The following is a 27,014-nucleotide window of genomic DNA, read 5'->3' on the forward strand; positions in this document are numbered from 1 at the left end:
TAGACATTTGCTAAAACAGAAACTATGACAAATAATTACTACCTGAATTCCAAAGTTCTGTCTTTGTATTACAGAATTTTAAGCTCCAATCAAGAATTGAACAGGGCACATAGATATGTGATATGAATAGATAAATAAATGTAAATGAGTAACGTGGACAACAATGCAACAGTAAATGTAGCAGAATGTCATCCTTTCCTTCCATTTTCACCACTACACTCTCCTAAAGACAAAGCTGAGGAGACTTGCTCCTGGAAGTTAATTTCAGGTCAGAGAATCATGTATTATAGTCATGTTACAGTATAATACTGTGTTCATATTTGGCTGTCATTATTTGACTTTTCATCTGCTCTTTTTTATTATGCATTCTTCCTCACCATTAAGTGTAGTTTCTAGTAACCTAGTAACTGGAGATTTCAAAAATGGATGTTGGGATTCTCTGTTGGGGTCCAAATAAAGTAGGTTGATTGTTCCTCAAAGACAAAATTTACATGCGACTTTATTGATGAACAATTTAAGAGCCTGGTTGGATGCCACTGGGCATCAATTACAATTCTTGCAAGGACCTGGCATGAATTTACTCATGATTAATGAGATGTCAGCAAAGTTGAAAGAAATGTATTGATGTCCAATAGCAAAGTAATCAGACCCTCACAAGGCCAGGTAATATGAACAACTTTCAGAGAGGTTTCATCTATCTTAAATGCCATGAACGGATTCACTACACTTCACAAAGGGAAAGAAGCATGCAAAAAAGAGAAGTACAATACCGGGGACTTCCAAATGTTAAATAAATGCCAGCATAGAGAATTTATAGAAGTGAAAGTATAAGTTTTGAGATATGCTTCTGTGGTTGTGTATATGTATATACACACACATATATATATGCATAGATGCACAGATATATATAAACTTGAAGCTAAGAATGTCAACTTTGAAGATTTTTTTTCACCCACTTTTCATCTAGGACAGAAAGAAGGAAGGTTTTAAAAGTCCAGGCTTTGAGCTTTTCACTTTTCCATTTTAGGTTTTCCCTCTCTGTGGCAGAACCCAGTGCTGAGAGTTAAGTGCGTGGGTTTCATGGGGGATTTATGAGGAGGACAAGCAAGAAAACAAGAAAAACAACAGGAAAATTTGGACAAGAGTTATTAAAAAATTTCAAATACAAATATGTACCTGAAATACTATTTTCCTCCAGTATATAAAGCTATGACTCTGGACTCTAAAAAATGCAAAAGTGAAAAATGCTACGTGAAAGTGGCAGAGACTAAGTTTCTGGAATCCATTTACTAAATATGTGTAAACCTTTTATTTGAGGAAACAGAAAAGTTGACAGGTTTTAACCAGTGAAGCAGTGGAAATGGTATGCAACTTCATATTATAAACTGGGAGTGAGACTAGATTTTTCTGTATTCTTCAGCCTAAGAGGATCTGAATCAATAATAACATGGTCAGAGATATCTGCTTGCATTCTCCTGCCCCATGACTCCAAGGGATCAGAAGATGCAAGTTTCTAACTTACTCCTAACTGTAAGAATAAGAATTGAACCATTAGCACTCTTCCTATTGCAACTGTCTGACTAAATTCAACTGAGAGAAATTATGCAAATTTTAGATCCAGACGGTAGAAGCAGAGAAACCTGAGCCAAGTATTACCTGCAGCAGATGAAGAAAGATTCTAGATAAATTGATGGTCACAATTATTTTTTACTTAGTTATAATCACAGTCATATTCTTATCATTGAAACTCATTTCTCAGAGGGCGATTTTTATTTGCACTTAAGTGAGCTAGCTGAAACAGAAAGTGCTTTTGTTGAAAGGACTGCTTAGAAACACTTATTAAGAAAAATATTACTCTATCCTAGAAGACTTTCTGAACAAAGCTGAGGGAACAAAAGTGCATAAGTAACTAGGTCCATCAGGGTGCATTCTTAATATAAAGGCCAGATATATTTAATGTAACATAACTTCACTTGGGTAATAATGATAATAAGACTATTAAATTGTGATGGTTATTGAACTGTTTACAAAAATGAGGGGCAGTTAGAAACCAAAGCACTATCTCTCTATTTTAAGTGTTCACATGTATCACGAGTGTCCATTTGTTTAAAAATGAAACTAAGTAATAGTGCATGAAAATTTCCTGATGCACTACAGCTTTTATTTAAAATAGAATTAAGGAAAAGATTCTTTGTGTATGTTGGAACATCAGCTTAAATGAGTTCCCCAAATTTTTTTGGCTGTGTGGTACAATAATTGGCTTTAAAAAGCAAATATGTAAGAGATTAGACTAGAGTACGTATCACATTGCGGAGAATCATGTAAAAATTCTTTGATATTTAATATTCCTCTAATGAAATTTTAACTAACTCTCATTGCCCTGGGATATTAATGAGTATATGATAGTAATTCTCAATAGGATTCCTTGCAAACAATTTTTTAATGACAAATTAAATGTCTTAAATAAAGATTTGATTGCTCTTAAAGTCTTTTTAATTTATAGTAATTTGATATCAATTAAGATGCACACTTGACAATTTAGATACCTGTCCACTGTTGTATATTGCAGTTAAATAAATAAATAAATGTTTTTATAAGGAATTGTTAATTAGTGGTATTTCGATAATACGGAAAGTTATTGGTTTTGAGATTAAGAAGGTGAACATGTAATGTTTGCTTTCAGAAGTGTACACTGAATATTTCACATAGTCTTGCGAAAGACTGTGTGAAATATCATGGCTGCGTGTATGTCATCACAATGACAAAGTTGGTCATTGCGATGAATATGCTTGATGCCTTGAGCAAACTAGCAATATTTTGATACAGGCTCCAAAGCAGGTAAAGCCCTGGTTCATAGCTAGGCAAAGAACACTGATCATATGATTAACACATGCATAGGTGGTTTATCCAAGACTCATTTATCAAGGAACAAAGAAATTTGTGGGTACAAGAAGTCTCATACTTTCCTTTTCCATTGTATGTAATTTGACTATAAGCCAACCACTTTATTCCATAAATATGACAGCCTAACTGAGCCTTCTAGTGCTCCCTGGTAAGCAAGCGTGACTGTATGGCTTTGATCTCCCTTTGAGCTGGGATGTCTCTCAAGGTTTCTCCTTAAGGAAGAGAGACATTCTACTAACAACAGATCTTTGGATGAGTCCAGTTCAAGTTCTCTCTGTATTGCAACTGTGTGACTCTCCTCTTGAGTACGGACACATCTTAAAGTTTGAGATTCCTTACCTGAGAATAAGATGTCCTTCCTTCCAAGGTGGAGGGACCCCTTAATCAGAACAGAGCCTTGGTAAGTAAGTCAAGTGCACCCATCCCAATAGCATGCTAAATTAATACTCATGTAATCCATTCAGCTAATTCTTTTAGACACAAACTGTTGTCCAAGTCTAAGACTAAGATTGGACCTAGCCACACCTAACCTCTGTCAGGAGTTTAGAAAGCAAGGGGGTCTGCTCTGAACCTCATGACTTGACAGCAGGTTTTCCTTACACTTTGTATTTCTTCTATTATACATAAACCTTTGTCTAAGTTTGAGACTAAGCTTGGACCTAGTGCAACTAACCTCAATCAAGAGTTTAGGAAGCAAGGGGTATACTCTGAACTTCAGGACTCAACAGGAATGCATCATTTACTGCTTTGCATCTTCAGTCTCTTCATGAATCATTTTAGCTCTATTCTAACTCAATTTTCATTTGTATGTTTTTTCCATGGAGTAAGTAATAGAGTGAACCTTGCCATCGAACTTTGTTAAGTTGCACTTTTATAAATTCATATTAAAACCACTGTTGCTAATAACTTTGATGGTGATTCGAGTGACCTAAATCTCTCATTTGCAAGAATCCTACACCCAAACTGAGAAGCTCCAAAGTATATAAGATTTTATTTCAACAAAAATAATATATTTCTGCAGTCTCCATCTTCCAGGCATTGCTGATAACAAAATTGATCGTACATCAGCTGGGATTTCTATGGTCAGTGAAGGTCTGGCATATCAGTGTTTAAAGACTTTCTCTCCATGGCCATCCCAAATTTGAACTCAAAGGGGGAAGAAAGCTTTACTCTACGTATGTGCTTGCAGTCCAGGTGAATATTTACAAAATCCCCTTATGTTCAAAACATACTTCACATTAAAAATATCTACTTAATTGCCTGATTAAAAGGTCATGCTGGCTATGAACATTGAAGATAGATGCAAATACAATCTAGCATTGTGCCATTCAATCCTTAACTTAAAATTCTTCCAAGGGGACAACTGAACCCCTCCAACCTAAAACATCATTGGGTGTGAATTTCCTTAATTATTGATTTATTTATTTTATTTTATTTTTAATTCTCCATTACTTATTGTCTTTATGGACATGTAAAGAAGCAATGAGATAAAATGTTTTTGCACTTCTGGCAGAGAAAGAAAAACTTTCAGTAACATGCTGCAGCTACTGTCAATGCAACTCAGACAAGCTGCAGCTGTGGGTAAAGAAAGTAAGAGCACAAAGGTGTTTCAGCAGAAATTACTGCTTTTTGTGAAGAGAATTAGGGGAAAAAGATGGAAAAAAATATAAATTAAGAATACCAAAACCCCTAAAACCTTCTTCTGCCTATATGTTTCAGGAACAGCTTGTGGAATATATATGGTTAACTTGGTTATATATATATAGTTATATCACAGGAATTAATTAGCCTAGTGGACCCAATGGGAAGTAGTAAAAAAGTCCATGATATCAGCAATACTTCTTTGGTTTACTTTATTGGATTTCACACTTTGAGCACAAAGCATAAAGAAAGAAAACGTACCTCCTGAAATATACAGAGCTCAAGAAGAGCAGCAGTCTTATGAGTAATTGGTGCTGTTAATATGTATGATCCGTATCCTGCAATTCTGCTTCTCTAGAAACTTTGAAAAATAAAGCTAATTTGGAGCAATTTGTTGCATTTCTACCAGTGCATTCAGTTGAAAAATAATAATTTCCTCTTCTGTGCCGCCTCGCTGGATGACTGAATAAAGATCATTAATGTGCCTCCCCCTCCCCACAAGTCTAGACAACCCACGCCTAAAGAAGAGGATAATCAGAGGAAAAGGACATCATTTCACAGTGGTACAGCAAAGAGAGAGAAATGACTTGTAATAAATATTTTTTAAATGCTCCCCAAATGTTTAAAGTTCTAGTTGTAACTATACTAGTTATAATCATTAACTGTTTCTACTTGCCTTGAACTTTGAAGTCCATTATAATTTAAAATACATTTACTTTTCTTAGAGAACTCAAATTTTCTCATGAGGCTGTTCCAGTCAATGTTTCTAGCACACATACTTCTTACAGATGAGCATTTTCTTAGTCACTTAAGCTGCACAGAACCAATAGCACCATTTCATAGCCAAAAACACAACAGGAGTGAGAGCACTGCTAGCTATCCTCTCTTTCTGGTGCTAGTTTATGGATAGGTCCCTTCTGCAGATTTATACTTATTTCATCTTTGAGCGTTCATCATCCCTTTGTTTTGTGTGTGTTTGCAGTTATACTTCGTGGTATATCTCAGACAGGCAGAAAAGGTAGTGAGGCAAATATGATGACAGAAGGAAAAGGTATCTGAAAACAGTTAAAATCTCTCAAGTATTTCTGCAGAAATATATGGAGAAGAAACATAAGAAATGTTTGTGATCCTAGTAGCAATATTTTCTCTTTATCAGCATTTCCTGATTCAAGAGAAATGTGTCATATTTATTTATACAGTCTGACTAACACCTAAAGATCTCTTGTAAGAAGTGTGTCCTCATTTACATTTCTCCAGATAATGAGGAAGTTATGCAGATAATCCAGCTTGTTTCTCGGAGCACATGCACTAAGAAAGGACATTTAATGCAACAAGGTAAGAATCAGCATTCCTTATTAGCAAGACCCAAGTCTCACCTGCACCTGGAGCATCACTTTTGACAGTAATTTTATAAAAATTTCTCATGCTCCTCTCACATAGAATTTCTGCTGTTGTGCCATTGACCAACTTTTATCTACTACATTTGTTCAACCACAGTACAAGAATTAATATAATTTTAATCATCTGGGTTTTTTTTCACCACCTATTTGAATCAAATTTATTTTTTCTGCAATTCTAAATACACTTGCGCAGCAACCTGGAGGACTTGGCAGTGTTAGGTTTTCAGTTGGACTGGATGATCTTAAGGATCTTTTCCAACCTAAGCAATTCTACGATTTCATGAATCTCCTAATACTCATAAATGTCTGGCCAGTGCATATGTAACATTGCCAAAAATGTATCTGATGGAAGTGATGTAACACAAAAATCTATATATTAAAAGATGCTCCACAACTTTGAATTTGAAAGAGTCTTCTTGACTTGTAATGTCTCTTGGAGGATTGCTGTAAACACCAGCAGGGGTCCTTTACAGCAAGTATCTTTGATAGAGTTTGCTAACAAGCCTTTTTTTCTACATGCCTATTGAATTTCAGAGGTAATGAAAAGTGTTAATTGAATTTCAGAAACTCTTTGAAACAAAAATTCTATCAATCATTCTATATATCTGCAATATACAAATAACATCTAGAGTATTGCTAAAGCGATGACATTATTAATAATATTTTTTATTTATAATTATGATTATTTTATATATTACAAAAGAAATTGAATGCTTACTTAATAAACCACCAGTTTTACTGGTGCAGTTTGCGGAAATGAATTGAAAAGAATTTTGTGGCATGAAAAATTTTGCCACTGATATTGCCTTATAGGTGATAAGGGCTTGTACTCATCAAATTTTCTGTTGTGACCTCAAGTTTTATTCTGTCTCCTCTGCTGGTCTGTTGATGTTTTTCTTATTTGGGTTTTGATTCTGACTTTAAGAGGTTTTAATTAGAGTTGAAAACATTTTTCTAAAACAATTTTTTGTTCTGATAAATGGCCTATTAAAAGTATACTTTCCTCATGGGCATGTGAATTTTCTTTTAACATTTCACTTTCACGTTCAAAAAGATGAAGGTCACGAAAGAATCAACCACAGCTAAATGTGATTAAAATATTCTGTTACACTTTCTGGTACAAATATCTGGCTGTAATGCTACAGGAAAGGACCTGATAATCCCTTCTGGTCATGTAGTCCCATCCCAAATTAAATAGATGTAATTCAATGAAATTTTTCCTGAGTATAAAGATTCAGAAACAAACAAGCAAACAAAAAATCTAGAGGGTCAGGATTTAAAGTCATAAATTGAATGCTGAGTGGATACTATCCTGACAGCTGTGAGGAGAGGGAAGGTCCAGTAAAACATGAATTAAGATATTTCAGGAAAGCTTAACTTAAGGAAATGTATTTTAAAAATGAGTACGTAATAAAAATATGAAACCAGATTTTATTTGTTTACTGTTATGATATTCAATAGAATTATGTACATTACTCTGCAAAATATCAGCCACCTCACTTCTGTAATGCATATGCATTATGTATCTTGAATAAACAATCATCTGATCCAACAGATGAATGTGATTTAGCCCCAGTAGACTTTCTAGGCACTCTGACATATATTTTCTGCTACGTTTGATAGAATTCAAGTTGACTGTTCTTTTGGCAGTGACCTTTAATTTGAATCTGTCTACCATAGTCATGCTGTTGAATAATCATATTGTCTTTCCAAGCTAGTAGGTATTCTTATTTCCATCTTTGAATGAAATGGTGCAGCGTCAGGGGTGGGGCAAAGGGAGAAGGAGGAAAGGGGAATCTCTGAAACATTAACACATCTCTTTATGTTTTTATCATCTGGAGTATTACTGCATTTTAATTACCAAGCTGAGAGCAATGGGATTTTGTCACATTAGGAGAACAGCAACTACATTTTAAAGACAGAAGACAGGGAAAGCAACATAACTGAAAAATGTCACAACATATTCATCCTTTGTAATAGTCCCCACAGACCAGGATGAAACTTCCTCTTTTGGGGTGAACAGATTGTCAGGAAAAGGTATACTGTTTCTTTCTTCCCTCTTTTTCATTGCACTAAAAACTGAGTAATTGCATTATTGTTCTTTCTAGTCTACAGAATGTGTTTAATGCTTTTGAGACTCTGGAAATAATCTTTCAGGTAATTCATTTATAGAAGTTGAATACCACTTCCAAGTCAAAGTAAATTGGTTCTCAAAATCACCCATATGAAGGGTAAAATTCTGGCCCCTGCAAAAGCTTTTATGAAGTTTGTTGGATCAATTTTCCACCATTAAAAAAGATCTAATTTCAGAGAACAGATGCTCAGTTGCTTCTGAAAATGATCCTGTCACATTCAAAAAGCTTGTTCTTAATATTTGGTGTATTATGACAAAGAAAAAAAAGAGGACTGCAAACTCATTTTACCCACAATAAATACACACTTCCATGAGCTTTTGGAAACCTATTATACTCTAAACAAAGCCAAGCCAATTGGTCTTATTTCCTGCTTAGTTCTCTGAATTCTTGTGAAATATTTTGAGTTTATTTGATTTGCCTATTTCCACAAACTTACAGAGCTTGACCTGAATTGAGTAAAAAGCTGCACTTTAGTGATGTGGCACTTGGAAGGATGTCACTTCATGACAGTGGCCCAAGTGCAAGGAATTATGATTCATTCAAAGCTGTACAGATTTTTATTAGCCTGTATGGAGTATAGTCTTGTGTTCTGCAATATGGTAGAAGTTTCATATCACAGATTCATGGAGTATTTGAGGTTGGAAGGCACCTCTTAAGGTTATCTAGTCCAACCCCCTGCTCAAGCAGGTTCAACTAGAACAGGTTGCCCAGGACTTTGTTCACTCAGGTCTTGAATATTTCCACAGATGAAGACCCTATAACCTCTCTGGGAAATCTATGACTACTCCACTAATTCCCCATCTTTCTTGTACTGGGGAGCCCAGGATTAAATACAGTTATGGGTTATGTTATATGTTAAAATAAAAGTATGTGGGTATGGAAAATGGTTCCATTCCTCTGAACAGGAGTGAGTTACTCAGCACAAAATATTACTTCAGGCTGAAAATATGGGAACAAAGAGGTCTTTGAAGATAGGATCATTGACTCATAGCAAGAAAAGACTAGGAACTAAGGACAGATATGGCATTCAGCTATATTAAAATCATAGCATTCTACTTTTAGGACCAAGAATTTTGATTAACTCATTCTGAAGAATATTGCTGCAATTTTTATGAATGCTACCACAAAGGAACTATTTGAATAATATTTGTGTAGGAAGTGTTTCAGGAAGAATTTATGGGTTTGAGAGAATAATCATATAACATGCCTTATAATGACACCCATTATATTTTTACTTCCAGTTGCTGGATCATGCTAAAGGAATACAGTGCTGCATACTGAGGTTTAAGAATTCAGCTTGGCAATACTTTTGAATTAATACGTATACTCATACAGAACAGAACTGAATTCCTGAAAGGCTTCAAGTCCCAGATACCCCACAAAGTAGTATTATAAAATTTCCCTATCCCAAACAGCATGCAATTAAGCAAACAAAGAAAAGGCTGGTAGGGGAATCATGACTAACCAAGATCAGAAGCATGAACAGAGTCAGCCTGGCTTTTTATCACCTGATTCAGGTCATTAGCCATAGTACAGTACTGTCTCTTGCTGACCATAAACAACAGATGAACAGGCTACATTATCTAATGGCTTAATAGAATCTAGAGTTTTGTAATCTTATCTGGGAAATTGGAAAGCATCAGTGTTGAATGCAATCTGGATTTTAGAAAAAGCTTTACATGAAAAAGGCTGAGTGACACTAGCTGCCTTCTTTATGTTTGTTTATCATGTTATCTTAGAACAAATATAAAAGTTTTGATTCTCTGTTTTAAAATTAAAAAAAAAAAAACAAAACCCTTCTGTGTCCTTTTCTCTTGCAGTAACACCTTCCTGCCTGCTTTTGGATGTCACAGACAAGGACTTTGCCAATGGAGTGATTAAATGATGCGCAGTCTGTCCTTAGCAGTGAAGGTGATAATTACACAGAGAATAGCAGCTAAGGAGTAAGGATGTTCCCCTGGAACAGGTCTCAGAATAAAAACATCAGATGTGTGCTGCTCTCAATAGCACTGGGCCTCTCTTCATTGCTGCCCCATCACTCTTCTGAAATTGATTCCATTTCATTCACTTTAATGAAGTTTAGTAAAAAATGTTGCTAAAGAATTTCAATGTCGTCTTCTCTCTCAGTAGCTGACTTTCTCAAAGCACTGAAAATAGCTACTTCTGTTCAACAAAGCATCAAAGTGAAGCAGCTACCAAAAAATTAGGTTCTATAATTTTCTCAACCACAATGTTTTCAAAGATCTTTTTTTTAAACACGTTCTCTTTCATAAGATGAACTTTTTTATTTCACTTTGCAATTCTAAGAATGTATCTCATACTGTATAATATAAAAAAAACATTTAAGGCCCAGTCACATGCTTCTTTAAGCATGGGATGTTTCATCTCTTCTTATTTTGATTATCTTTGTTCTAGGGGAGGTAGCATTATTTGCATGTCAAAAAGAAAAAGCAAAAGGACTCTGAACTGTTTATTCACAGAATCATAGAATACCAGGTTGGAAGGGACTTCAAGGAACACCTGGTTCAACATTGCCTGGCAAAAGCACGGTCTAGACAAGATGTCCCAGCACCCTGTCCAACTGAATCTTAAAATTTTCCAACTTTGGGGAATACACCTCTTCCCTGGGGAGATTATTCCAATGATTATTCCAAATGATTGTTCTCATTTTGAAAAATGTTCCTCTTGTGTCAAGCTGGAATCTCCTCAAAAGTAGCTTGTACCTATCACCCCTTGTCCTTTCCATGTGAATCCTTGTAAAAAGGGAGTCTTCATCTTTGTAGCCTCCCTTCAAAGTCTGGAACATGGTGATAAGCTTAGCCATAAACCTTCTTTTCCCAAGGCTGAACAAGCCCAGTTCTCCCAGTCTCTCCTCATACGACAGGTGTCTCAGTCCTCAGATTGTCTTTGTGGCCTTTCTCTGGACCCTCTCCAGCCAGTCTTGTTTGTACAGTGGGGACCAAAACTGAACACGTTATTCCAAGTGTGGCCTGACAAGCTCTGGGTAGAGTGGAATAACATCTTTATCTCTGCTGATGATATCTTTGTTGATGCAATCCAGCATCCTGTTGTATTTCTTTGCCACAGCAGCACACTGTTCACTCATATTGAGCTGCTTGTCCACCAGGACACCCAGGTCCCTTTCCACTGAGCTGCTCCCCTGCTGGCTAGGTCCCAGCCTGTGCTGAAATCCTGTATTATGTTCTCCTGGGCAAAAGACCTTACCCTGGTACTTGTTTAATTTCATATGATTCTTACTAGCTCTCTCTTCCTGACTATCCAGGTCGTCCTGCAGGGTGTCTTTCCCTTAAGTGCCCACTTCCCCAACCAGTTTGGTATCATCAGCAAACTTGGTCAGGGTACATTTATCTCATCTTCCAGACCATTTATGAAGATATTAAATAGCGTTTGTCCCAATAACGATTCCTGGGGAACCCTAGCAGTGGCAGGTCACCAGTTTGATAAGTTGCTCTTCACCACCACCCTCTTGGAGAGGCTGGTCAGGCAGTTCCTCACCCACCACACAGAATACTTGTCTAAACTGCAATGCATCAGTGTCCTCTGGGAAGGGACTCTGAGAAACTGTATTAAAAATCTTGGAGAAATCCACTACTTGCTCCGCATCAGGTAAGCAGGTTACTTTATTGTAGTAAGCAATCAGGTTTATCAAGATGATTTATCCTCAGTGAATCCATGTTGGCTTTTCCCAGTCCTGTGCTTCCCAGCCTGTGCTGAAATCCTGTATTATGTTCTCCTGGGCAAAAGACCTTACCCTGGTACTTGTTTAATTTCATATGATTCTTACTAGCTCTCTCTTCCTGACTATCCAGGTCGTCCTGCAGGGTGTCTTTCCCTTAAGTGCCCACTTCCCCAACCAGTTTGGTATCATCAGCAAACTTGGTCAGGGTACATTTATCTCATCTTCCAGACCATTTATGAAGATATTAAATAGCGTTTGTCCCAATAACGATTCCTGGGGAACCCTAGCAGTGGCAGGTCACCAGTTTGATAAGTTGCTCTTCACCACCACCCTCTTGGAGAGGCTGGTCAGGCAGTTCCTCACCCACCACACAGAATACTTGTCTAAACTGCAATGCATCAGTGTCCTCTGGGAAGGGACTCTGAGAAACTGTATTAAAAATCTTGGAGAAATCCACTACTTGCTCCGCATCAGGTAAGCAGGTTACTTTATTGTAGTAAGCAATCAGGTTTATCAAGATGATTTATCCTCAGTGAATCCATGTTGGCTTTTCCCAGTCCTGTGCTTCATTTGACTTGGGATAGCCTTCCGGAGGATTTGTTCCACATCTTTCCTGGGGACTGAAGGGCCTATCATTTCTTGAATTCTCCTGTAAGGTCTGCTTGTACATGGGGGTGACATTTGTCTTCTTACAGTCTTCTGGGATTTCTCCTGATCTCCACAAATTCTCAAAGGTTATGGAGTAGCCTTGTGATGTCAGCCAGCTCTCTCAACACCCTCAGGTGGATATTGTCAGGGTCCATTGATTTGTAGGAGTAAAGCTCCTGTAATAGTTCATATGCCAGCTCTTCCTTCACTGATGGTGGGTCTGTGTTTGCTTCAACCTGGATTTTTGTTCCCAAGGCCTGCAGTAGAACAGTGCTGGAAAGAAAGAGGTGGAGAAAGTGTTGAGAACCCCTGTCTTTTCAGTGTTATTGGTGACTACTTCCCCTCTCATGCTTAACAGTGGGCCAGCATTTTCCTTCTGTTTCTGCTTGTTCTTTATGCACCTTTCTCATAGTTTTTGACATCTCTGGCTAATTTCAGTTTTAACTGAGTTTTTGCTCTGCTAACTGTGCCTCTGTGCCCTGGCAATGCCATTGTAGTTCCCAGTGGGTATTCATCCGCTTTTCCATCTCTGGTATGTTTCTGGTTTTGAGCAGACTCTGAAGCTCCCAGTTAAGGGGGTCTCTTGTTCCACTTACTCCCCCTATCTCTAAGGGGTTTGATGTGGTTTTGTGCTGCCAGGAAAGACTTTTTGAAAATATTCCATCACTCACCAGCTCCTTTATCCTTCATAAAAACTTCCCACAGAACCTTTCCCATCTGAGCTCTGATAGAGCTAAAACCTTTGCTCTACTTAAGTCTAAAACCTTTACCTTAGTACTAACCTTCAGTGTGATCAGCTGGATCTCAAATCCCACTATATTGTGATTAAGGAAGCCAAGACTATCACTAACCAAGATATTACAAAACAGGTTTTCTCACTTTGTGAGTAGCAAGTCCAGCATTGCCTCTTTCCTGGTTGCCACATCTAATATTTGCATGAGGAAGCAGTTTTTTATGCATTCCAGGAACTTGACTGATGATGTGAACTGCCGTACCTTTCTTCTAACAAATGTCTGGGTAGTTGAAGTCACCCGTAAACACCAGGCTCTGCTGCTTAAGCTATCCAAATATTATTATTATTTAGATATTATTTTCTTTAATATTTTTTAATTTAGAGTTGTATTTTTGAGCCCCTCTATTTCAGAATGGAAGAAATAAAATGCAATAAAAAACTCAGAATCTCCCAGGAGCCTCCTCAGAAAACTAGGAATTCTCAAGGAGTTTCCGTTAAGTCAGAAAAGGGGAATTGTGAGGAGTGAAGGCGATAAGATTTGCATGAAAAACAGTTTGGGAATGAGCTCTGAGGCCCTATATGCTTAACAAGCCCTGGGGCGATAAGTTGGAAAATTGTAGGACAGAGAAGGTCGAAAAACAAGCCTTGGGGAGATGGGCCAGGATGTAGTTGTGGCCAGAGTCTCAGTTGACGATGTGGGGGTTGTGATACAGTCTGCAGCATTGTGACTGGACTATTTACCTCGAGGTTTTTATAGGGGCCAATGAGATTGGACGTGGCATGTTTGTGCAGGTTGGGAAAGTATCAAACGGGGATAAAAAGGTCTTGGTTGTAATAAAGTGTGATTTGAGTCTCCTCATCAGCTTGAGTCTGTGTCATGAAAGGCCACGGGGAATAGTCCCAAAGTTTCATCCTGGTTTTCTCAAATAATAATGGTTTTCTAATGTCATTTACCTGGCGTTTGCCTACTGACCAATTGTTAGCATGGAAATTTATTTCAGATAGAAAAACTATATCTGCATGAACCACAGCCCAGTCTGCAGGGCGGAATACTACAGAATTTTCCAATGCAGTATAAGTGCAACAATTCTGAAAGTGAAATCCCTTTAGTGGTTGACAGGGATTATTCAGTTTATCTGCTACAGTACCGTATGCTGGACAAAAAACAATATCCAATGCAACTGTTAAATCATATGCCAATACCAGCTATCTCTTGCCCACTCCTTATATAGAATAAATACTATTATAAATAGTTGCCATTATTTGGTGTAATTGTAGTAGACCTCTTAAATCTAAAACTGGAGATGGAAATGCTAAAACTGGTAAAGTATCTTTATTAGTTATCCAGCAAAATTAATTGTTATACTTACTCGCAATAGGCTTATGTCCACATATTTTTTATACCATAAATGGGAATATTGAGAAGTAGAAGTTAATTTGTGATTTATGAACTCAGAAACACTTGCTAATGAACTGAAGAACCCTATAAAACATGTAAGCAAAGTATAGTTTCTCATGTTATATTTCCTTCCTTCAGGAAACCTTAATTTTGTTTAGCAACACCAGTAGTATTTTTGTTGTTGTTGTTGTTTATTTTCCAGAGGAAAAGAGAGAAAAGAATCTTGCCAGCTTCAAATAATCCTTTCTTGGTTTTTGTTTCCCCTTAGTGTACTTAAAATCGTAGCATTAGGATAGGTGCTTTATAAAGCGATAAGATACAAGTGTTCTTTTGAAAAGCATAAACAAACAGCTTTGTCAGTACGTTTAAATAGTTAAGACAACAAGGATAGACTTATCCCAGAAAATCTTGTTTTACGTACAATCTGGCTGGTGAGGGGAATTTTCAAAACCAAATGATCTCATGCTGATTCTTCATTACCTATGTTGTGCTGTAGAAAAAAAGAAAAAAAGAAAAAAAGAAAGAAAGATATGAGAAAAGTAAAGGCCTCTTGTTCTCAGTAAATCTGAGCCATCCATTAGACAGCCATCTTATAAAATATTTATAATCAGTTCTGTCTTGGGATCTTGAAGTTTGCTCTCTCCCAGTGATATTTGATAAGAGCTATTGTACCACTTCAGCATTATCTCCAAGGATCAGATTGGGATAGTAGTATTTGCACAAATACAGTTTAAGCATCTACAAATCATTTTACACCAGAAATCCACTACAGAATTGATATAGAACAGAAAAAAACGAGCCTGAGCAAACACAGAAATACACATAAAGCATAATCTTCTCTTGCTGTCATTGCTGAATATTTGCTTTACTCTCTCGAAATATGTGGAGCATATTTCTCCCCTCCCACTGTAAAACTGTGCCCATGGGGCTTTGCAATAATGACAACTACCTTTGAAAGAAAACCTGTTTCTTTATGTTATGATACTAAAATCAATATTTATGACAAAGAAATAGTGTGTAAACCTTACAGTCCCAGCAACAGCCATGATTAACACAGTGCAGTTAAGTGCATTTCCCTGGTCAGGTTAAAATTTTAGTCCCTCCAGTAACCATAAATAATGGTTTAGACATGCAATAGCTAAACCATACGCCAGGTAAGTTCTAATAGAAGCTGTCCTTATATGTGTCTCTGTACACACAGAAGAATTAAGATAGCTTTAAGGATTATTTAAAGGTATTTAGATTCAATTAGTTGAGAGCCATTTTATGGTGAAAGTTTCTGGGTTTAGTAATTTATTATGTTATTTCAGCAATAAAAAAATGAAGAAACACGCACGAAAATGGACTCATAGAATCATAGAATAGTTAAGGTTGGAAAGGACCTCAAGATCATATAGATCCAACCCCCCTGCCGTAGGAAGGGACACCTCACACTAAACCATCCCACCCAAGGCTTCATCCAACCTGGCCTTGAACACTGCCAGGGATGGAGCACTCACAATCCCCTGGGCAACCAATTCCAGTGCCTCACCACCCTAACAGGAAAGAATTTCCTCCTTATATCCAATCTTAACTTCCCCTGTTTAAGTTTTAACCCATTACCCCTTGTCCTGTCACTACAGTCCCTGACAAAGAGACCATCCCCAGCATCCCTATAGGCCCCCTTCAGATACTGGAAGGCTGCTCTGAGGTCTCCACGCAGCCTTCTCTTCTCCAGGCTGAACAGCCCCAACTTCCTCAGCCTGTCTTCATACGGGAGGTGCTCCAGTCCCCTGATCATCCTCGTGGCCTCCTCTGGACTTGTTCCATCACTTCCATGTCCTTTTTATGTTGAGGACACCAGAACTGCACACAATACTCCAGGTGAGGTCTCACAAGAGCAGAGTAGAGGGGCAGGATCACCTCTTTTGACCTGCTGGCCACGGTCCTTTTGATGCAGCCCAGGATACGGTTGGCTTTCTGGGCTGCAAGCACACACTGCCGGCTCATGTTCATTTTCTCATCGACCAGCACCCCCAAGTCCTTCTCTGCAGGGCCACTCTGAAGCTCTTCTTTGCCCAGTCTGAAGCTGTGCCTGGGATTGCTCCGACCCAGGTGTAGGACCTTGCACTTGTCTTGGTTGAACTTCATGAGGTTGGCATCAGCCCACCTCACAAGCGTGTCAAGGTCCCTCTGGATGGCATCCCTTCCCTCCAGCGTATCAACCGGACCACACAGCTTGGTGTCATCGGCAAACTTGCTGAGGGCGCACTCAATCCCACTGTCAATGTCACTGACAAAGATGTTAAACAAGACCGGTCCCAACACCGATCTCTGAGGCACACCACTCGTTACCGGTCTCCAGCCAGACATTGAGCCATTGACCACAAGTCTTTCTGTGCAGCCATCCAGCCAGTTCTTTATCCACCGAGTGGTCCATCCATCAAATTGATATCTCTCCAATTTATAGAGAAGGATGTGGTATGGGACAGTGCCAAAGACTTTGCACAAGTCCAGGTAGATGACATCAGCTGCTTTGCCCTTGTCTAGGTGGAGGGATGATGGTAGAGCGGTAGATGTAGTTTTTCTTGATTTCAGTAAGGCATTTGATACTGTCTCCCACAGCATCCTCATAGATAAGCTAAGGAAGTGTGGGCTTGACGATCAAGTAGTGAGGTGGATCGAGAACTGGTTGAAAGGAAGAAGGCAGAGAGTTGTGGTCAATGGCGCAGAATCTAGCTGGAGGTCTGTGACTAGTGGAGTTCCCCAGGGGTCGGTGCTGGGACCGGTGCTGTTTAATATTTTCATCAATGACCTGGATGAGGGAACTGAGTGCACCCTCAGCAAGTTTGCTGATGACACAAAACTGGGAGGAGTGGCTGACACACCAGAGGACTGTGCTGCCATTCAGCGAGACCTGGACAGGCTGGAGAGTTGGGCGGGGAGAAACTTGATGAAATTTAACAAGGGCAAGTGTAGAGTCTTGCATCTGGGGAAGAACAACCCCATGTACCAGTACAGGTTGGGGGTTGACCTGCTGGAAAGTAGTGAAGGGGAAAGGGACCTGGGGGTCCTGGTGGATAGGAGGATGACCATGAGCCAGCAATGTGCTCTTGTGGCCAAGAAGGCAAATGGCATCTTAGGGTGCATTAGAAAGGGAGTGGTTAGTAGGTCAAGAGAGGTTCTCCTCCCCCTCTACTCAGCCTTGGTGAGGCCGCATCTGGAATATTGCGTCCAGTTCTGGGCCCCTCTGTTCAAGAAGGACAGGGAATTGCTTGAAGGAGTCCAGCGCAGAGCCACAAAGATGATTAAGGGAGTGGAACATCTCCCTTATGAGGAGAGGCTGAGGGAGCTGGGTCTCTTTAGCTTGCAAAAGAGGAGACTGAGGGGTGACCTCATCAATGTTTACAAATATGTGAAGGGTAGGTGTCAGGATGATGGAGCTAGGCTTTTTTCAGTGATATCCAGTGATAGGACAAGGGGCAATGGGTGTAAACTGGAACATAGGAAGTTCCACGTTAACATCAGGAAGAACTTCTTTACTGTAAGAGTGACAGAGCACTGGAACAGGTTGCCCAGGGGGGTTGTGGAGTCTCCTACACTGGAGATATTCAAGGCCCGCCTGGACAAGTTCCTGTGTGATGTACTGTAGGTTACCCTGCTCTTGCAGGGGGGTTGGACTAGATGATCTTTTTAGGTCCCTTCCAACCCTTGGGATTCTGTGATTCTGTGATTCTGTGATCAGTTCTGTAGCCCCATCATAGAAGGCCGCCAAATTGGTCAGGCAGGATTTTCCCTTAGTGAAGCCATGCTGGCTGTCACCAAGCACCTTGTTGTTTTTCATGTGCCTTAGCATGCCATCCAGGAGAATGTGCTCCAAGATTTTACCAGGCACAGAGGTGAGACTGACTGGTCTGTAATTCCCCGGGTCTTCCATTTTCCCCTTCTTGAAAATGGGGGTTATATTTCCCTTTTTCCAGTCGTCGGGAACTTCACCTGACTGCCATGATTTTTCAAATGTGATGGCCAATGGCTTAGCAACTTCATTCGCCAGCTCCTTCAGGACCCATGGATGGATTCCATCAGGTCCCACGGACTTGTGTGCGTTCAGATTTTGAAGATGGTCTTGAACCAGATCCTCTCCTACAGTGGGCTCAAGGTCTTCATTCTCACAGTCCCTACGTCTACCTTCTAAGACCTAGGTGGTGCAGTCAGAGACTTTGCCAATGAAGACCGAGGTGAAGAAGTCATTCAGAACCTCAACCTTCTCCAAATCCTGTGTAGCCAGTTCTCCCGAAAGCTTCCTCAGGGGGCCTATGTTGTCCCTAGTCTGTTTTTTGTTTGCTACGTACCTGTAGAATCCCTTCCTGTTATCCTTAACATCCCTGGCTAGGTTTAATTCTAACTGGGCCTTAGCCTTCCTAACCTGGTTCCTAGCTTCCCGGACAATATCCCTGTACTCTACCCAGGCCGCCTGTCCTAGCTTCCATTTTTTTATAAGCCTTTTTTTTCCTTTGAATTTTCCTCAGCAGCTCCTTACCCATCCAAGGAGGTCTCCTGGCCCTCCTGCCTCACTTCCTTCTAGTTGGGATACAGCACACCTGAGCTTGTAGCAGGTGATCCTTGAATATCAACCAAGAGTCTTGGGCCCCCCTGCCCTCCAGGGCTATATCCCATGGAACCTTACTAAGCAGGCTCCTGAAGAGGCCAAAGTCTGCTCTTTTGAAGTCCAGGGCAGTGAGCTTGCTACAAACTCTTCCCACTGTCCTGGGGATCTCAAATTCGACCATCTTGTGATCGCTGCATCCAAGGCTGCCCTGGAGTACCACATTCTCAACAAGCCTTTCCCTGTTGGTGAGCACAAGGTCAAGCATGGCACCTCTCCTTGTCGGCTCCTCTATTACTTGCAGAAGGAAGTTGTCTTCCACACAATCAAGGAACCTCCTGGATTGCTTGTGCCGTGCAGTACCGTCGTTCCAACAGATGTCAGGGTGGTTGAAATCCCCCATGAGAACAAGGGCCTGTGAGCGTGAGGCTTTTCCTATCTGCCTGTAGAGTGCTTCATCCACAGGTTCTCCTTGATCAGACGGCCTGTTACAGATTCCCACAGTAATGTCTCCCACAGCTGTTTTCCCTTTAACCCTGACCCACAAACTCTCTGTAAACTGCTCACCTGCCCCCAGACAGAGTTCCATACTCTCCAGCCTATCCCTAACATAAAGGGCAACTCCGCCTCCTCACCCGCTGGGCCTGTCTTTTCTGAAGAGCCTGTAACCCTCCATTCCAACACTCCAGTCATAGGAGCCATCCCACCATGTTTCTGTGATGCCTATTATATCATACCCCTGTAGACATGCACACATCTCTAATTCCTCTTGTTTGTTCCCCATGCTACGGGTGTTTGTACAGAGGCATCTGAGACGAGCTCCAGTTGAAGCCGACTCATTGGCTGGAGCAGCCGGAATGTATGTATATTGTTCCAAGCATTTACTATAGGTGTTGGCAACTGACTGGGTGTGTTGGGATGGAATGATGCCCCCTCCCCCAACACATCTGGTTTAAGCCTCCTTGACCAGTCTGGCAAGCCTCCTACCAAAACTGTTCTTCCCGTTCTTTACCAGAGCAGCTCCATCAGCCAATAGACCTGGCCTACTAACTTCAATCCCATGTTCAAGACACCCAAACCCCTGACTATGACACCACCCTTTTAACCATTTATTAACCTGGCCAATCCTCCTAGCTTTTTCTTGGTCCTCCCCTGTGTCCTGGATAATTGACAAAAAGACTATCTGAGCTCCAGAGCCCCTAACCACCTCTCCCAGGGCTCTGTAGTCTTTCTTTATGGTCCCCAGTCTACTACTATCTATATCCCTAGCACCCACATGGATCACCAGGAGCGGGTAATAGTCCATGGACCTTACTAGAGCAGGCTGCCTCTCTGTAACATCCCTCATCCGTGCCCATGGTAGGCAGCACGCCTCCCTCGAGACGGGGTCAGGCCGACAGACGAGTGCTTCCGTCCCTTTCAAAGTAGAGTCCCCTATTACTATGACCCGCTGCTTTTTCTTTGCAGCGCCAGTAGAGATCTTTACCTGTGCATGATCCAGCTATTTGTGGTGCAAGTGCATTTCCTTGTTAGCCTTGTTCCCGGGTTGGTGGCCTCCTTCTTTCCTTCATGAGCTGGAGGGGAAGCTTGAGGCCCCCGCACAGTATGGGGCTGGAGCAAGCAGCCCTGCTTCCTCTCAGCTACCCTGATATCTTGAAGCCTGCTAATAGCATTCCGCAGCTCAGCCACCTGCTGCAGGAGGACCTCCATCAGGGAGCACCGAGCACAGCCCTGCCCGTCGTGCTCCTTCCCCTCACCAGACCAGTGCAGGCACCCTCTACACCCCGAGCTCTGCCCTGCAGCCTCCCCTCTCACCTGCTCTGTCCGGGTGCCTACGCTGGCCACCGCCGGGGCAGCCAGAGCAGAGCTCCCAGTGCGGGCCCTGGCCATACGACGGGTGCTCACCATCCCGCTCTCCTGCCTGCACAAACTGCCCCACCGCACTCCCGGTAGCTCGTGCTCCCTGGGGCAGGTTTTTAACCACTCAGGGTCGGTGCTGCTGATCCTGGCTCCGCCCCCTGTAAGTCCCTGCTCGCATCAGCAGAGCTGCCGGCTCCTGGGCAGGTCCTGTCGAGGACTTGAGGCTCCCTCGGTAGCTCTGGCCACTCTGAGTTGAGGCTCCTGGACGCTGATCTCTCCCCCGCTCCAGTGTTAAAGGTGTCCTCTCTCGAGCTACTCACCTCAGCCATTGAGCCATTGTATATTGACCCAATTGACCCAAATGTATATCTACTTTGCAAAACTCAACAATATTAAGATTTACTGTTACAGAAATCTCTCAAAAAATTCTTCTGGATTTAGGCTCAGACTTATACACATGAAACTGATAATCTTCATAGTACGTCTTATATTAAATTCCCAATTTAACTTTCGTATATTATAAGCACAATTAAGGCAACAGCGTTTCTAACTGAAATTGGTGGGAATGACCTCTGAATAGTCAATCCAATATGATTTTGTTATCAGTGAAATTTCCAGGTCATTTATCTGGACTATCCACCTGTCCTCCCCACTATAGAGATTTTAACTTCAGTGGGAATCTGAAAAATCTTAGCATACAAATTTCAATTTTATGCCAACAAATAGTTTGCTAAAATCAAAGATCTATTTTGACAATTCCCTAAAGTACTTTCAATTTTTCTGAATATTCTTAATTCACCATTTTAAAGTAATTTTTTTCAGAAGGATTTAACCAACCTACAAAGTAGATATCTTTAATCTAGTCAAATGGTAAAAGTTTAAGACTTCTCAGTCTCTGCATATTGGTTATGCTAGAGTTTTGTTGCTCCTTCAGATGTACCTTTTTCTAAATCCAAACTGGAAGATACAGGGTTCATTTCCAATTCTTACTCTAATACAAGAACTTTAATAGTCTGAAGCAATATTCCCTGAAGCCAAAGCACAGTTATATTTAGGCAAAGAAATTCCTAGCTGCTGTGAAACCCTCTCTACCTCATAGCACATCTCACATTTCCATGCAGTGTTCAGTTTTCCAACTTGAAGTGACATCTTCCAAGGGCTGTGCTAGAAAGCTGCAGCATGTACAAACACCATTATGAGAAAAACTCCCACTAGAATAGGGTTGACACCATCTGAAACAGGCATCAGGCAAGCCCACACCCTTAGAAGAATGTTCCAGCTTTCTCTCATTCCTGAAGTATTAGGCAGCAGGATAAGCTGAAGCAGCCCAAGCTATAAACACATATTTTGAAAATGAAACAATAAGGAATGTCTCAGATAACCAGGACAGAACCAGTCTTCCTTAATGCCATTCCTCATTTTCTCATATGCTTTGTACCCCCTTTTTAAGTTTCAGACAGCTCTTCTTTATGAAAAATATTTGTCAGACATAGTGGTTGTAGGTAACCTCTAGATGGTCCTGGTTTTTGGCTTTGGTGTTAGGGTCTAGAGGCAGAGTCTTAACTGAGTCTTAGCCCAAAACACATTTATATTGCCTTCAAGCCCTGGGATATTTTTGGACTCATCGCTGAAAATAACAAAATAACCATCCTATTTCCCAACATTTTCCACATGCTGGGTTATTGCTCAAGGATTCTGCAGGTGTTTATCCAGTAGAAATTTGCAGATATCTTTCAGGATGAAAAAGACCTAACTCGGGAAGGCAGAACTGAATGCTTAAGTGACCTGCTGAGTTTACAGCAGTGGAGACTGTAAGTTACTGGGTAAAATCTGCACTAAAATATGAAGTCCAATGCTAAGAGTACAGAAATAATGGATTATCTCTGATTTTAAAAACATGTGAGTTTTGATTTTTGGTTCTGTGTGGGTTTTTTTTTTGTTTGTTTGTTTTATGTGTGTTTTGCTTATTTTTCAATGAGTGGAAGAGTGATAACGTCCTCCTTAATAATCACCTGTCACACAGATGATGACAAATCAAAAAACTTGATTTCCTTCAATCTGAACAGGTCTATCTTCAATGATTTTGTTATTTTTTATCTAGTTGGCTGAGACAGGCATTTTTGCAGTTAGCTGAAAGCAAAACAAAGAAAAGCTATCCTAGGTTAATGATTTACATATGAAAATACTTATATTAAGGAAGGTGAAAAGCAAATTTGATTATCGCTGAGGTGAATTTTATGATTTTGATTCAGGTTTCTGCTCTTGTCTGAATATAAAATTTTTATTTGTGTTTAGAGGAAACAAAATCCTGGTATATCCTCTTTTTCTGCACAGTTTTATTGGTCCACCATCCCCCTTTTGAAATTAATCTTTCACTGAAAATCCATGTTACATCTACAACCTTAAAAGTGGGCTATGGACTCTAATGTCTTCATAATTTTGAGAATCAGAGAGCTGTGTCAAAATTTGGCTGCTTTTCTAATATTCATCTAGATGTTTAGATCTAGAATAGATTTTTCCATTGGATTGTCTTAATAAATAAATTCAATAAATTGGGGAAATTCCTGTGTAAGTTAGCAAGAAGACAATCAATGGCAGCAGAGTTTCCATTTTATTTTGTGTTTATGTATACATGAAATCCTTCTGCCATTGTTAATAGTATCAAGAAATGGGTTGAAAAGGTTTAAGATAGATAGTTTTTTTAACAGTGTACTGAATCCCTTTAGCCCTTCGTTAAAATGCATTGCAAACTACCCTTCTACAGGATACTCATTCCCCTTTGCATCTATATCAGATGCAAAACCTGAAGAATTTTAGTGAGAGGAAAGAGAGCACATTGTCAATATAGTAAAGCAGAATAGCAAGGAGTCTAGGCAAGTAAGACAGGAAAAATTACCCTTGAGGTCCCACACTGGTGTTCAGAAATTGTTCAGGTCCAGCAATGCACCAAGGTCTGCTTCATTGACCTGTTTCAGACTGTGGAAACAACCAAAGACAGGCTGTGAGACTCTGCAGTCCCTTCCACAAATATGTTTTCATGTTTACATCATCTTGCACAGCTCAGATATACTCCTACCTGAACGTTAAAGCTAAAAACTTAAGCGTATTTTTGATATACAATCTATCCCAGATTCCAAATCTTACTGCTGTAACATATTTACAAAGACTTATATCTATCTCACAGATGGTGTCCAAGCCAGTGTTTCCATCTGTAGACCTCTTCTGAATATTTTAAATCTGTGACAAATTAAAGCAATGTAAGATTTCAGACTATTAGGGCTATCATTGTCCAGAGTGGGAAAATCTTTATCTCTTTTATTTTTTTATTTTTTTTTACCATTTATTGGATTTTGAAAAAGTGTGTTGAAATACACCCAGAAAGATTAACATAGTACTGGGAAATTCGCCAGTTTCATTTTATTGTTTGCATTACAGTAACACTTAAATGCTTTATTGGCAATGCCTGTACCAGTAAATTAATCTGCATAGGGGTATGGGAACAGATGCTGCCACACAGTCATTGCTATTATTACCTTGGTAACACGATTGTCACCTGGGACAAAAGGCTAGTCTTTGCACATACAATTCCTGGACATAATTCAGGGGACAGCAGTGACCAAAAAACAGTCTGAAAGCACCCTATTTTGAAGGGTAAGAGATTTATCCATCTGGGTGTGAGCTGTGACACGAAGCTTGCTCTCGGAGCTAGAGAGAAGCCCCTGGTTTGCTTCCTTTAATAACATGAATGTAATTGTTACAGCCCTATATCTTGTTGCAGCCAAAATAAGCTGTACCTGTCTCAGGAAGCTAAATGCTATGATGCAAAGGGAAAGCAATAAAAGGAATCTCAGAAAACATTGTTGAAATTCATGCCAACGCAGCAGGATCCTGCTGCCTCCTGTTGTCTGGATCTGGTAGAGATTTATGACAATACTAATGCTAATAGTTGGCCATTAGCTTAAATAATTATGCTTATATCCTCTGATTCCAGATTCACTGGGATTATTTTTACTTAGCATTTGTTCCATGTTATGGTTTTCCTTTTATATTTTTTTTCACATTTGCACTATGAAGGATAGGCATGGTGCAGATAATAAAACCAAACCAAACCAAACAAAACACAAAAAACCCAACAAAAGGTAAAAACAAAACCAAAGACAAAACCAAACAAAACCCAAAACTAAAAGCCAGCCCACAATAAAGAAGTAGAATGTGAAGAAAAAAGACTTGTTCTGAGGAAAGAAGAAAAGAGAAGAGGAAGAAAAATCAAGGAAGAAAAGACAAGACACTGGGCTGAAAGCCAAATAACATAGAACTGCACCTAGGGAAAGGAAAAAAAATCTCTTAATATGCTGTTTTTGCAAAAATATATATATATACACATAACCCTTTGTTTTTCCTACTGGAGACCGTAGAGCAGCAAAGGATGTGTGAACAGATCTCTACTCCTAGGGAACTCTTTCTGTCAAAAGAATCTCGCCCCGCTGAATATTTGTTGGAGAGGTAAATGCCATGGGGACTTATATATGCCTAGTTGAATGTATAACACTTCCAGGCAAAAGAACACAGGACAGTCCGTCAAAAGAGGAATTGAACATTTATATAAGCTCTTCTTCAAGATATGCTGAGAAAAAGTCTGTTTTAAAAATATAAACACTCTGAATTCCTAAAAATATAAACACTCTGAATTCCCTTGTTACTCTGGTTATTTAAGATGTCAGGCCTACAATTTTTCTGCTATGGTTTATATTTACGCTTCACCTCTAAATCCCTTAAGTAACAAATATTCCATTATGCCCTTAAATATGGATGTGAAGTTTCTCAGGGAAACAAGACAAAAAAAAAAAAAAAAGGAAAAAAAAAATCACCAAATTTAAAGCTTCCACTTTGTTTTCTGTTCCTTCTTATTTTCCATTATTCCCATCACTGTTCTTGGTGTTTGGGATGGAAAATATTATAAAAAGAATGTGTGGGAACATTACACTCCTTCTGTGTGTCTCTGTTGTGCCAAGTCATTAAGTTTGCTACCTATTCAATATTCAAATATTAAGCAGATTTTTTTTTTCAGACTTTCAGCTAAATAGGAATGTCAAATCTTGTGTCAAATTCTTCCAGAACCGCAAAGAAGGTTAAACTCAAGTAGTGTTTGTAAAGGCAAAAGAGAGATATTTTTCAAATCTTTACCCTTGTAAGATAAAGCCTTTTTTTTTTTTCAGTGAGAACAGGGTCTCCTTTTCCTTCAGTATCAGATGTGACACAAGAAATCATGTCAGTGCAGTTTTGTGCTACATTAGCAGACTGACCTCCTAATGGATAGGTAATTTGCCTTTGATGTTTAAAGGTCATTAGTTTCCTTCTAAGCTTCTATTTTTTTCCCATGCTGCTCTTTTACATAAATGTTTAACCTTGAATTCATAGGTTGCTTTTTCATCATGTATAAATGTTTAATATTGAATTCAGTGCCTGTCATTTAATAACTGGAAGAAAGACTTTCAGCTATCAACTTCACCTAAGGACATTTAATTCTTCATTTATTCAAAGATCCTAAGATCTCCTGCCCCTCCCACTTTAATTGGGAAACTGTAATTATTGATAAATACGGAAGTATAAAGTACCCACATGATAGAGGTTAAAAGAAAATGGCAAATTGGCTCCCCGTAGGGCAACTTGGCAAACACTTCCAGCAATATATTTTTACTCAGACATCAAATAAAACACCAATAGTCAGCACTTAATGAATTTATATCACATTTTATGTCTTTCTACGCATCACGATGTTTTGTTGTCTACTGGTACTTTTAGAGATTTCCCTTGTTGATAATGTCTTTGTGTTGCTACCAGGTCCAATTTGGCTTTCAGCTAAGCCTTTGAATTTTTTATAATAAAGTAATTTACAGATGCTAGAAGATAAATTAGCACTGCAAATGCAGTTAAATTGCATAATCACACAGATTGATTTTGTGCTAGCCTTTGAGATGTATAGATACCTTGTGGCATCTCTGTCAAGAA

The sequence above is a fragment of the Lathamus discolor genome, chromosome 1 (assembly GCF_037157495.1).
Source record: "Lathamus discolor isolate bLatDis1 chromosome 1, bLatDis1.hap1, whole genome shotgun sequence".
Lineage (NCBI taxonomy): Eukaryota > Metazoa > Chordata > Aves > Psittaciformes > Psittacidae > Lathamus > Lathamus discolor.